The sequence below is a fragment of the Nomascus leucogenys genome, chromosome 23 (genome assembly GCF_006542625.1).
Source record: "Nomascus leucogenys isolate Asia chromosome 23, Asia_NLE_v1, whole genome shotgun sequence".
Classification (NCBI taxonomy): Eukaryota; Metazoa; Chordata; class Mammalia; order Primates; family Hylobatidae; genus Nomascus; species Nomascus leucogenys.
Genome location: NC_044403.1, coordinates 15,700,735 through 15,714,559, shown reverse-complemented (window position 1 = coordinate 15,714,559; position 13,825 = coordinate 15,700,735). Strand labels below are relative to the sequence as shown.

At 35.1% G+C, this 13,825-nt stretch overlaps 1 protein-coding gene across 1 annotated transcript in view; it reads left to right on the top strand.

Moving 5' to 3' along the window:
- Positions 1–9,507: 9,507 nt before the first annotated feature.
- The window catches only part of PIK3C2G (phosphatidylinositol-4-phosphate 3-kinase catalytic subunit type 2 gamma), a 403,925-nt gene continuing 399,607 nt past the window's right edge, over positions 9,508–13,825 (top strand). Inside the window, exon 1 of the mRNA XM_004092097.3 lies at positions 9,508–9,567. The gene's annotated coding sequence lies outside the window, so the exon portion shown is untranslated. The remainder of the gene's footprint in view (positions 9,568–13,825) is intronic.

Below are 13,825 nucleotides of genomic sequence, written 5' to 3'. Positions count from 1 at the left end.
CAATATTATCAAGTTGACACAACAGTATACTCTCTGTCAGACAAATTCCTCTTCACCCAAGACAGCATAATCCAACAAATCTATAAAGGTGGAAATAATATATGACAATAATGTGGAGGAGAAAAACTAGTATCTTTTCCTCACCTATCACAAGGCTCATAGCTAAGTCACCTATAATAAAAGATTAACAAAATGCATATAAATGTATTGAATAAAAGTTTTGTGTGGTGTTGGAGCCTTCAGAAATGAAAACCCAAAGAAATAGACACTTGTGTATTTTTATGCTAAATTCAATGAAGAAGTGGCTAATCGTGCAGGAATGTAGTTGAAGGACAAAAGGATATGTATAATCTAATGGTAATAAACTTGGGGGAACTAGCAAGGCCTGTTTGTTCAAATTCGACTGTGTCCCTTTGTCTTCAGAAACATATACATTTCTTTTCTCTGTGTATGAGGAGGGTACCTCTCCAAAGAAAAGTCTTATGACCTAGTTTGGAAGAAAGGCAGAGAATTCTTTTACAACCTGCTTCAGGGGAGAAGGGCAGGAGAAGGTCAGAGAGTAAGTTTCCTGTTTCTGCTCTTTCCTTAAATGCCAAAATGCCATATTTTGGGGTAGCATGTCCTGAAGTCCATTAATATAAATTTGGACAGTGACTGCCTCTGGGAGGAAAGGTAGCACTTTTTTTGGAAGACATTTGGGGCAACTTTCCCTGGGATGATGAAATGTTCCATATCCTGACAAGATTAGACAGGTCTATGCACTTTTCAAAACTCATCAAGCTGTGCTCTTGGATCTGTGCATCTCACTGTGTATAAACTATATCTCAAGAAAAATGATCATATTCAAAGAATAGATCTTTTAAAAAGAACATTTTTAAAAGCTGTGCTACAAAATGTTATGGGAAAGAAGGAAAATTTATCTCCTTGTTGCATCAGCTTTGTCTCCAGTGGGCAAGAAAATGAATAAACAAATAAATAAGCCAATAAATTAAAAAAACTTATTTGTAACACATATAGTCACGGTAGAAGTAATACAAAACAGAAGTGGAAATACAAAAGGCACAGAAGCAGGATCAAGACCTATTGACAATCAATTGTTAAAACAAAAATGGTGCCTATTATAATCAAGAAGCAAAGGTATGTGAATAAAACACCGATTCTATATTATAGTAGGAGAGTAAAACATGTGTGTGTATATGTATATATATGCACACATATTATCATATGAGTCAGAAAGATATAAATACCTCAAGATTTGTTTAGATAAAGACCAATGCAATTTCAGAAGTACAGGAGAAGCTATTAAAAAGGTCTTATCTAAATAACTTAAACCTTAAAAGGTAAAAATAGGCATAAAGGAAACCAGCACAGTGACCGCCACGCTCTGGAGTTGTAGCACAACGAAATTCTTGAAGGACTATAACTATTTATGTGTTTCCCAAATGTCCACAAAGTAATTCCAGCTTGATCATCACTATCTCTTATGTTCTATATTCTAATTATCTGGCCATTATGGTAACACACAATGATTAGTGATGAAACTAGCCAATAACCAATCTGGCGGCTTCAACTAATTTTTTTTTTTTTCATTTTAAGACAGCAATTAGTCAAACCTTATCTTCTGCATCTCATTCCTCAGATTGCATGTTTCAGTTTTTCTCTCACTCCAGCAACCCTATAAGCTATAAAGCAGTGACCATTTTCTGAGGCTGCTCCAAAGAGACAAACCTGAGTAAGGAAAAAAAAAAATGCATCCTAAGAGCCTACTGCTTACAGTGGAGAAACATGAGCAGTTTACTTTAATCAACAGATTTGAGAATAGAAGAATACATGTTTTTCTTATTTTATTTTTAAAGAGTTAGAGGAATTTAAAAACCAATCCTCTATTTTTGTGTGCTTTGTATTAGTTGTTGAATATTAACTTTACACTCACTTAATGATCTAAGGTAGATTGCTTTCCATTCTTACTGTTTTGTTTTTCTTTTCAGAATGGAACCCTAGACTTTATGAAATCACGTTTCCAGTGGTCCATCTATGACCACTGTTTCTTGGCTCTTTACCAAACCATGTGGAGAGCTGTAGAAATCTCTAAGATGTGAATCCGTGAAAGAATGTTCATTTAAATTAATGATTAGTAGCATTAATATTCAATAGATGACTTCTTTATTTTCATATTCTCTGGGGACAGTTATAAACACATATATATATTTATTATAATTTTTTAATATCAAGTTTTTGTAATATTTGTAATATTCTTATTTTGGACCTGCACCTAAAAATAGTCAGTTTGGGCTTGGTGCGGTGGCTCACACCTGTAATCCCAGCACTTTGGGAGGCCAAGGCAGGTGGATCATGAGGTCAAGAGATTGAGACTATCTTGGCAAACATGGTGAAACCCAGTCTCTATTAAAAATGCAAAAATTAGCTGGGCGTGGTGGCATGCGCCTGTAGTTCCAGCTACTCCAGCTACTTGGGAGGCTGAGGCAGGAGAATTACTTGAACCCAGGAGGCGGAGGTTGGAGTGAGCCAAGATTGCGCCATTGAACTCCAGCCTAGGTGACAGAGTAAGACTCTGTCTCAAAATAATAATAATAATAATTTCTTAATTTAAAAAATTTAAATTTTCACTTAAAAATTTTAAAAAAGAGAGGGCTGGGTACAGTGGCTCAGGCTGTGCGGATTGGCTCATGCCTATTAATCCCAGCACTTTGGGAGGCTGAGACAGGCAGATCACCTGAGGTTGGGAGTTTGAGACCAGCCTGACCAACATGGTGAAACCCCGTCTGTACTAAAAGTACAAGATTAGTCGGGCACATGCCTGACCAGCTACTTGGGAGGCTGAGGCAGGAGAATCACTTGAACTCGGGAAGTGGAGATTGCGGTGAGCCGAGATCGCAAAGTTGCACTCCAGCCTGGGCAACAAGAGTGAAACTCCATCTCAAAAATAAATAAATAAATAAATAAATAAATAAATAAATAAATGGAAAAGAAAAGAAATAGTCAGTTTGAGTCTATTCTGATTCTATTTTCTATAAGCAAATTTTTAAGAACAATAATTACTTGAATTTATGGCTACTGTAGGAGTTAATACAGTTTTAATCTAAATCTATAACAAAAGTACCCAAAATGCAGCCGTGTAAACAACATAAAATTTCTCTCATTTGTGTTTTTACTTTCTTTCTTTTATATCTAAGATGACAGTGAGAACCTACAATACAGCTTTGCCACGTTCAGTGCAAGGTTTCCTCACTGTCTCCCAACTAGTTGATGGTGTGTATGTTGAGGGCGAGGGAGCAGATAGGAGAGTGCACAGATAATTCTTTTAAGAGCACAACTAGAATAATCAGGCATTGTTCCTCTCCATATTTCATTGACTACAACCAGTAAGCTGCCCACATCTAGTTGAAAGAAAGGCTTCAAAAGATGGCCTTCAGCTAGTTAGCCATCATCAGGAAAGAAGACGGTAAAGAATACTGGGGAACAACTTGCAGTCCATTACCCAAATATCCAGGTATACGGAAAAGCACAGCTGTCGTTTTTCAAGGCAATGATCAAATACCACTGGATGAGATTTTTGACCTCTTCTGCTATGGCAGTGAAATAATTTCCTTGATTATCGAGGAAGAATTATGTTATCTTGGAGGAATTTATTGTCCCTTATTACTTATGGTTCCTATTTTCATTTCTCTATGAGATTATTTGTCCATTACTGCTATAGTAACCAAAACATTGTTTTGGTGTAATGTAAGCATTCAATAAATGAATTCTATTCTAAATATGTATCCATTTTATTCTCAGAACTATTTAATTACCCTATAATTATTTTGTAAGAAAGAATTAGAAAATATTCTCTCCGGCCGGGCGCGGTGGCTCACACTTGTAATCCCAGCACTTTGGGAGGCCGAGGCGGACGGATCACGAGGTCAGGAGATCGAGACCACGAAGAAACCCCGTCTCTACTGAAAATACAAAAAATTAGCCAGGCGTGGTGGCGGGCGCCTGTAGTCCCAGCTACTCGGAGAGGCTGAGGCAGGAGAATGGCGTGAACCCGGGAGGCGGAGCTTGCAGTGAGCCGAGATTGCGCCACTGCACTCCAGCCTGGGCGACAGAGTGAGACTCCCGTCTCAAAAAAAAAAAAAAAAAAAAAAAAAAAAAAAAAAAAAAAGAAAATATTCTCTCCTTGGAGCTGCACATGTTTTGTGATGTATATGCTGCAAATCCAGTAGTGGGGCATGGGAGATACTTTAAAAGTCAAACACATATTGGCTTCTGCAGATCCACGCAATTCTCTCAAAACCCTAGTCTGCTTTTGGTCTAGTCGCTTCCAGTCAGATCCATGGGCAAATTATCATACCCAAAGACGTAACCCAGACAGTGTTGCTATGCGTACAGACTATCTTCTTTTATTCACTGGTTTCTTTGCTTAGCACATTCTGCTGTCCTTCAATTTATGGGTGTCTACTTTGAAGCTACCTGAAAATATTAGTTTAGGCAGGAAAGCATCACTCTCAGCCTAACCTTTGAAGCTATAAAGAACTTCAATTAACTGAGAGGTTTTAATGTGGGCACTTGAAAAAGTCAGATAGAGGCCTATTTACTGCCAGCCCTCCTATTTCAGAGTCACCTCTAGCCCGAGTACATATTGTCACAGAACTTTGCACAAGAATCTTTCTCAGCGGTTCACAGAGGTTACGTGTTCTTTTGGCAAGTAATCTCCCTTTTTAAGGATTGCAAATAACAGTTTTATGAAATGCTTTATCATAAAGTAATGAGAATTACTAACTTTCTAGCCTGCAATATCTGTGTTCTTTCCCACTCTCAATCCTTAGACCAAGCTTCATTTTTTTTATTATGCTAGAGTGCACTTCTAGTAACCAAGTCATGTTTCATTTAAGATTAGATGTCATTAAAACATACGAAGAGACCCTAAAACACAGCATTTTATACTAGATAAAAATTTATGTCTCACTAAATATCAAGTGGTAGGTTGCTTGTCGTTGGCAGGACAGGACAACTCTTCCATTCTCAATATGTCACTTCTGTCTCTGGATTCAGGGAAACAGCTTTTGCCATGCATGACACAACTATCAGAAAGATGGAAAGCTTCCAAAATATTGCATGCTTTAATCTTTAAGGACAAAGCCTGAAGTACCAAATATGTTCTGTTTAAATTCCATTGTCTAGAGCTTAGACACATGGTCCTACCTCTCAAAAGGGAGGCTGAAAAAGGAAGTCTTAAGTTGGATGGGCATGTGACCAGTTGAAACTCTATTGTGGAAACAGGTTAAGAAAAGATACGGTGTGACAATTGTCGGTTTGATGCAATACTGTTATTCAGAAACAAATCTAAATATTTAAAGCAGGAAAGATTCATTTAACACAGAGAATAAACTACTTTTCGCAATAATGATAGGAAGAGCCACAGTTGTGGGCTCTAGACTGGAACACAGCACAGGAGAACTGACACACCCAGGGACTGAGATCACCACTGGAACTATTGCAGATGAACAATCCACTATAAAAGCAATCTCAAAATTAGAAAGCTGGGAATCAGCTGTCACCACTACTTTTGCCACAGCTGCCTCTCAACACCAAGGGAAGTGAAGAATAGACACTGCAGTATTGCTTTGAAAAACAAGATCTTCCTTGCCAGTAAATGAAAGGGAAAGGAAGAAAGAAAAGTAAAGAAAAGAAAGAAAGAAAAAAAAAGAAGAGAAAGGAGAGAGGAAGGTGGAAGGAAAGAAGGAAAGAAGGAAAGAAGGAAGGAAAGAAGGAATGAAGGAAGGAAGGGAGGGAGGGAAGAAAGAAAAAAAGAAAGGAAGAAAGAAAAAAGAAAGAAAGAAAGAAAAAGAGAAGAGAGAAAAGAAGGAAAAGAAAGAGAGACAGAAAAAGAAAGAAAGAAAAGAAAGAGAGAGAAAGAGAAAGAAAAATACTCCTTGCTTGTACCTTTTACCTTGTACAAATACAACTTCTTGGTAGAACCAACTCTTATCCTGACTCTCAGCTGCAAAGGCATATGGGAAGTGTCATTTTTAGCTTTTCGGAATCTAGAGTCAGGCATGTCCACTTGGCAGAGGGTCAAAACATCCACCTCTGCTCCTGCTGAACAATGGGCACCACAGAAGAGCATATGTTATTAAAGCATTTTTTTTCCAAATGAATAATGAAAACGACAGATGATTGTTCAATCTACTCTTGTATATTGTATATATTTATGGTGTACAACATGATATTTTGACATACACATTGTGGAGTGGCTAAATAAAGCTAATTACTATATACATTACTTCCCATACTTACCATTTTTTTTGTAGTGAGAACATTGAAAATCTGTCTTACACATTTTCAAGTATATAATACATTGTTGTTAATCATAATGACTATGTTGTACAATGGACCCCTTGAACTTAGTTCTCCTAACTGAAATTTTGTATCCTTTGACCAACATCTCCCCGGTCTCCCTACCACAGCTTCTGGTGACCACCATTTTACTCTCTGCTCCTATTAATTTAACTTTTTAAGATTTCACACATAAGTAAGATAATGTAGTATTTCTTTTTCTATGTCTAGCTTATTTTACTCAAGATAATGCCCTCCGGATCATCCGTGTTGTCGCCAATGTCACGATTTCCTTTCTTTTTTTAAGGGCGGAAGAGGATTCTATTATATATATGTACTCATTCTACTTATATAGCAGTAGATGAACCTTTCATCTATGTTGATTCTTTGATAATGAATATCCTCTTAAAATAAAAGGATTGGTTCAAGTTTAGTACAAAATGTTGAGGCTCAGGTTGTATAAGGTTTAGAAATATCAATATAAATATTTTGTTTACGCTAGACATTAAACAAATAGTATTTTGGGATGTCTAAAAGCTCTATCTTTATAAAGAATTTCATATTCTATTGATTCATTTTTTCCCTCTTAAAGTGAATGAATAAGCAATTTACTTTTTAATAAAACAGCAATGCAGCTAGCATTGCTTGATCAAAACATTGTCCTGTCTCTGGCAGTTTCCTATATTTGAAATAGAAATATTCAAGTAGCTGCATTATTACCTGTGTCTGCCTTCATTTGTTTTTCACCCAGGTACTAACTAGGTTCGGGTCACTCTACTAAGCAACAGGGGGGGAAGTTGCTCTTGTAATCTTCATGATAGCAGAAACCTTGTCGGTCTTTTTCACCACATTATAACCAGTACTAGGCAGCTGCTAAGTACCCAGTAGATATCCTATCAGAACTTTTGACTTAAAAAGTGAGATCCTGCTTTAAAATGGGTATATACAAATAACATTAAAAAGAGAATGAGATGGAAAATGTGGAGCATGTATGAAATATGCAGGTAGCCACCTTTGGGGTCTGGGTCACAACTCTTAATATTAAACTTTAAAGACAACTCTGCTAAGTTCTACCTACTGGCAGAGTGAGTGTTGAAAAATCTTTTCCAGGTTTTGAGCAAGACTACAGGCAGATGAGTAAGGACACTTGTAGAACTCGTAGTGTGTGTTCTGAAAATTGAGGAATTTTAAACAACGAAATCACATTTGCTTTAGAGTGGGGGGAAATAAGCCTATTTAGAAAAAAATAGAAGGTTATATATAATTTGACATTGATTTCTTAATGTAACAAGCAAGAAAGTTTTAGAAGGCTGTTCACCATGACACTTAAAATTTTGCATCTTACAATAAAATGCATAAACAAAATAACTTAACACAATAGATAGGAAATCAAATAAACTTGCACTGTAAAGATTGATTTTTAAATAAAATTTGCATTTCATTGTTGAAGCTTGATCATTATGTCTTAAATACTTTGCCTAAAAAATGGAGTAGACTACTACCAGGGAAGACAGAAGGCTTTGGGTGTTTAAATTTTAGACATAGGACATAGCCATGAAAAAAGTAAATTTTAGAAGAAGCTTAATTGTTCTCTGGATTTTACTTTTAATTAAAAGTGCTACTAAAATAGGAAAGCGTACATGTTAAGCAAGGAAAGAAAAAATATTGAAGAACATATTTTCAAAGGAACCAAAGTACAAGGTACATTTTTGTACCCTTTCTGGTTAATGAATAATGACTATCAAACTGTTCTAACCTTAATCTTTCAGTTTTATCCAGATTAGATTGTTCCTTTTCAACCCAGTCCAGCTCTCCTGAGTCCTCCTGCAAAATGTATGAGCCTACTTTAACGTGTGGTAAGAGATTTGTAGATCCAAAATGTTTCAATTTTTGAAGGGACTATTTTTCTTAAATAGTGGCTCATTTTAGGAATTAATTTAAACAGATTTTTAAGGGTTTAGCTTAAATGTATTTGGAAAAAATCACTACATGTAAAGTTATTTTTAAAGTCATCTATCTCCCCAGAGTTCCAAAGCTAAGAATTGCAGCTCAGGTTATTATTAAAATATAAAGGTATGATTGTTTTCCTGTGTGACATCACCCTCCATTTCTAGGTCAAGCTCCCATTTTTCTGTAACCTCTCACACCTTTGTAGCTTTAGAACAGAAGGGGTACAAGGGTGGGGGGATGGTGTTGTACAATTGTGAACCTTCAATACTATAATTATCTTTCCATGAGTAGCCCTGAAAGTGATATAATTCTCAACTTTCTCTTCTCTACCCTTCCATGTAAGAAATCATTCTTACAGAAAACTGATATAAATCTAAAAAGAAGAGAAAAAAACAGCAACAACAAAAGGATCCTATGACATATTTTAGAAACAAGAGTAATCCAATTTATTTTTATTTCCTAAAACTTTCTCCCAGTAAAGCAGGCCTACTTCTGGCAGATCCTATTTTACCTGGATTTAATTATATAATTTCTTGTGTTGTCTCAGAGTCTTCACACATTGCTCAATTTCAAGAGCAGTACACCAAAACAATAAACTACCCACATCTACTTGCTAATCTTATAAATATTGTTTTATTTTGCTGTTTCTTTTCAAATGTTATTAGATTAGAAATATTTAAATTGAAATTTACTATGCATCCTAAGATTAAACAAAAAATTAGTATCTTTCTAAATTAGAAAAAAAGAACTTATTAAATTCTAGTTAAATAAAGAAAATACCTCGATAGGTGAAACTCAGAGAATGGCTAGAATACCTTTTTCAAGGGCTCACCTCTGCTCCTGCAAATTGAGACCACTGGTTTCACCACATCCAACCACCTCCATGTTTAAATGCATAATAACCTTAGTTGTAATTTGAGGGGAAATATGCTCGCCTTACATATTTTTTTAAAAATATATTTTCGTTTGTATATTGCTGATCAGTATCTTTGGCCCGAATTCTGTTTAGCACAGAGAAGCTAATTTATTGTTAGGTTTTTGGCTTAAATCCTCCATTCATTATGTCAGTGCAAACCTTTTTTTTTTTTCTCCATATAACCCTTCAGGGTTTGATGAAAAATAGATTTCCAAACATGCCCAACCTGCCAAACAGGAATAAAAGCTTCCAGTGGAAGCATCACGTTCCCTTGAAATAGAAGTGTTTTAGCTTGTGTGAGTGTATTTGACTCTTGAAACGAAATGAGATCGTGTTTCATTTCAGGAAGATACATGCGTCAGGTAAGAAACTAAAACAAATAAACTTCCTATACTTAACTACATAGCATGATATTTCGATTCGAATATATCATTGAGGCAAAATAGCTCTTTAATTATACTGTGATACAAAAATGGTAGATGAATTTAAAATCAGAGTGAGTTTGTGCCATATTTTGAAACAGAGATATCCGGCTTGTAAATATTCCCCAAAATCTACAACCAGAAGATATATCTTTCCTGAATAAACTAATTCTTTCTCTCTTTTCCCCCTCCCTCTGCCTCTTTCTCTCCAGCTAGCTGACACCACAGATTGCATTTGATACCATACCATTTCATCAGAGCCTTGAGCTAATTATTTTGTTCATGTCTGCTGGTAGATTTTTCTTAGTGTACACTTTTAGTGTCTTGAAGCTCGTGCCACTAGCCTGTAGATGGCATCCCCATGATTGCTCCCAGAGGAAATTCTTGTTAAATGGAAGGTGGAATTTCTTAACATATGGGATCCAAACTAGAAGCAACTCCTGCTAGCGAGAAGCTCTGTTCTGTTTCCATTTCCTCCCTCTGTGCTGGGCTCCGTCTCTCTGCTGTTTGCCTACCTCTTTATTCGTAGCTCACTGAGGCCAGTGTGAACCTATTGTGTGTCCCAGTTGCCCCCTTATGTTCTTGTCTGATGAACAATTCTATTTCTGAAGCTTGGGATTAAAGTTAGAGATAAGATATACCCCATTCTTTCAAACTAATCATAATATATAACTTGTACATAGTGATCACCTTTTTAAATGCATTAGCTAATGTAATTATTGCATATTAGGAAACAGACTCAGAGAGCGAGGTTAAAGAACACATACCACTCATGTCATTAATAATGTTATTAAGAGCTTGGATTTTAATCAAGGTTTTCTTATTCCAACTCGAGGGCTCTTTCCATGACATGTTATTTATTCTCCACGCATGTCTATCTGCCATCTGAACCAGTAAAAAGCAAGTTTGTGAATTGAGCATAAGAAAATAGTGAGCATAAGAAAATAGCTAACCATGAGTGAGCTGGCAAAAAAAGAAAAAATAATAACTTCTACCTCCTATAGAAAGGGTTCATAGTAAGTAGGTGAGTCTTCACTGATTCATTAAATAAACAAGATCCTGTGATGCCATTGTGAATCCCGAGGCTATGATTTCACTTTTTCTTCTGCCTGAGCTGGAATCATTTTGGTCATGAGGAAGCCCTCTTCAAGTAAGCAAAACATGGCACAATTCTCTTAGAGCTCAGGAAGAAAACGTGATGAAGTAATCATTTCCAATCTAGAAAAGCATTGTATTGTATTTCTAACTAAATTATTGCTGTTTTCCAAATGTATGATCTGATGAAATGGTATACAGATAATCATAGCAAAAAAATGATTAAATTGTTTAGGCATAAATCCATTTTAACTGTTATCAGCTCTTAGCAATAGACCTTTTATGACAAAGCTCTTGCATTTTAAATTATTACGATTTATTTTTCTGTTGGCTGAAATATTTTCAAGAGTTTTTCAGCTATAGAATAAGAGTGATGTGTATCTTTGAATTTCTTATGCAAAAATATGTATTTTTCTTGGCAACCTTATTTTTTATCTCAAAGTTTTTCTAATTTTATTGTGGTTTTTCACTGTGCAAGTTATTTAAAAATGTTTTTTAAGTTTAAAAACATGAGTTCTGTAAGTTATCTTATTTTTACTGATTTTGACTACATTGGGGACAGAGAAAACAGTTTTATAATACTGACTTTGAATTATTTTAAAATTACAAATATATAATCAATTCTCATAAGCCATCTTGTCCTTATAAAGGTGTAAATTCCAATACTGGATACAGTATCTTATATATGTTCATTGAATTAAGCTTGTTAATTATATATTTTTGACTGATCACTCTACAAATGATGTGAGATTACTATTACTTCCATTATAAATGTAGCTATATCAGTTTCTCCTTGTAGCAGTATAAACTGTTGCCATTTAAGTTTCAAATGAATTATTTTTAAGTATAAACCTGTGACATGCACCTGGTGAATTGAATCTTTACTTTATAAAGTGTTATTCTTTACCTCCTGAATTACTTTTTCCAATAGATCTGTTTTGTCTTTTTAATGTAAGGACATCAGTTTTTTGTTGTTGTCGATATTATTAAAAATTGCCTGTGGTACCTTTTTCGTCTTTTTAATTTTAAACAATACTTCTCTTTCTTTTAATTTTAAGCAATACTTATCCTTTAATTTCTCTATATCTATAACAAATTTCATTTAGCTTTTTTCTTAATAAAATGTAACAATCTATAGATTTTATGTGACATAACCAGACAATTTACATTGATGTGTTTCTGATATACACCTTTTCATTTCTTCATCTTAGAGAACATTTATATTTGTGCTTCAGCTGAAGACAGGACAAGGCAATTGTTTGTCTCCAGCTGATTGACATCAGTGCCGCCCTTTTCTCATCTTCTCACTTACGGAACTTCTCCCAACTTGATTGATGTTTATTGTTTTTGTTGTTGTTTTCATTCTTTGCTTTCTACTGGTAGAAAATATACCCTCTATTATCTGAATATACATTTATTATCAAAAATTTAACATGCATTCTTCAAAAATCAAAATTTATATTTGTACTTTCTCAATATAAAAATTTTTTGAAGTTGGATTGCTCAACCCCAACTTATATAGCATTATAGTCTAGTATTTAATTATATCTTACTTATTTTGCTTTCCAGATTAGAAATTGTTATTATTGTTTATATAGTCAACGTTAGTTCAGAATTATCCACATATTTACTATCATGTTCACTCACCTCCCCTTCTGGTATTTTTCAGACCTTCCCTGGGATAATTTTCCTTCTATTCTTAAGCACATTCTTTAAAAATTTCCATTAATGGTAATGTTCTAGAGATAAACAGGTTGTGAGAACACATTCTTACTTTGTTCTGCTTTTCAAAATGCTGTTTTGTTGAGTATTGGCTTATATTCTTCATCTTTTTTTTGCCCCGAAATCATGTTGGCTTCCTCCTTTGTTGTGATATTTTTTGCTTAGGTCCCATTATGATTACTTTCTTGTCATTGTGCATCTTAGAATAGGAGTAATTTTTTTTTTCCGGAGACAGCTACTTTTTGGAATATTGTATGTGAGAACAAAAGACGAAAATGAGCTATGTGAGCAGACAGGCTGAATTCAGATCTATTGTTTCTGAACACTTTCTCATCAACACTCAACGTTTTGAGAAAACTCTCTGTGGGCGTGGGGAGAAAAACCATCTACCTGGCTCACAGTGCAGTGTCTTCTGCAGACTGAGATCAGCGACACCACTCTTTTCTCCTCTGTCTTGCCAGACTAATAACCCGCCGTAAAAGCCTGCATGGGGCATCTGAACGCTTGCTCACTCAGCAAGCCTCTTCCTCAATGATTTTGAGAATTCTCTTCCTTAGAGTCTTCATTGATAACATTCTCCTCTCATAGTACTGAAATAATTTTATAAGCATCAGCTTGATTATTTCATGGTTGTGTGTGTTTCTATATTTTTGTGTATACATGTACGTGGCTATTTATTCATACTCCAAGGAGAAAAGCCTTCCCCAGAATAATTAGTGGCAAATTTTTCTTTAATCTGTACTTCTGCCACTTGGGCTCTGGTTAAATCTCCTTCTCAAATATGTCCTTGATACTTGGTTTCTGATGTGAGAAAATTACTTTTTACATTTTAAGTATGTTCATTTATGCTTCATCATTTAAGAAATCATGAATAAATACAAAATTCAACGCAAAACAAATCTTTTCGTATGATTTGTTGATAAAAGGATTCAATCTTTAGCAGATGGAAAAACTAAATATATATAGTTTAAAGTTAATATTAGTTAATAAATTGAGCTGGTTATAAAATTCCAGACGTTTCCATTAATTCATCTTAAAACACACACTTTTACCTGATTCATAAATGCCTATATCTATTATAACTTATGTAAAAATTTCAATAAAATGGCCTTGATGCTTTTAGCCTACAGTTTTCTGTTACTAATATTGCCTTTCTTGCTTCATTTTGCATGTCTGTGTGTGTGTGTCTGTGTAGGTGTGTATGTTTGAGTAATATATTTGGCAATACTTTTAACTTTGCTTTAATTTTTTTATGTGTTTCTGTTACAAAAACTATGCAATAGGCTTGGCGTGGTGGCTCAGGCCTGTAATCCCAGCATTTTGGGAGGCTGAGGCAGGCAGATCACCTGAGGTCAGGAGTTTGAGACCACCCTGACCAACA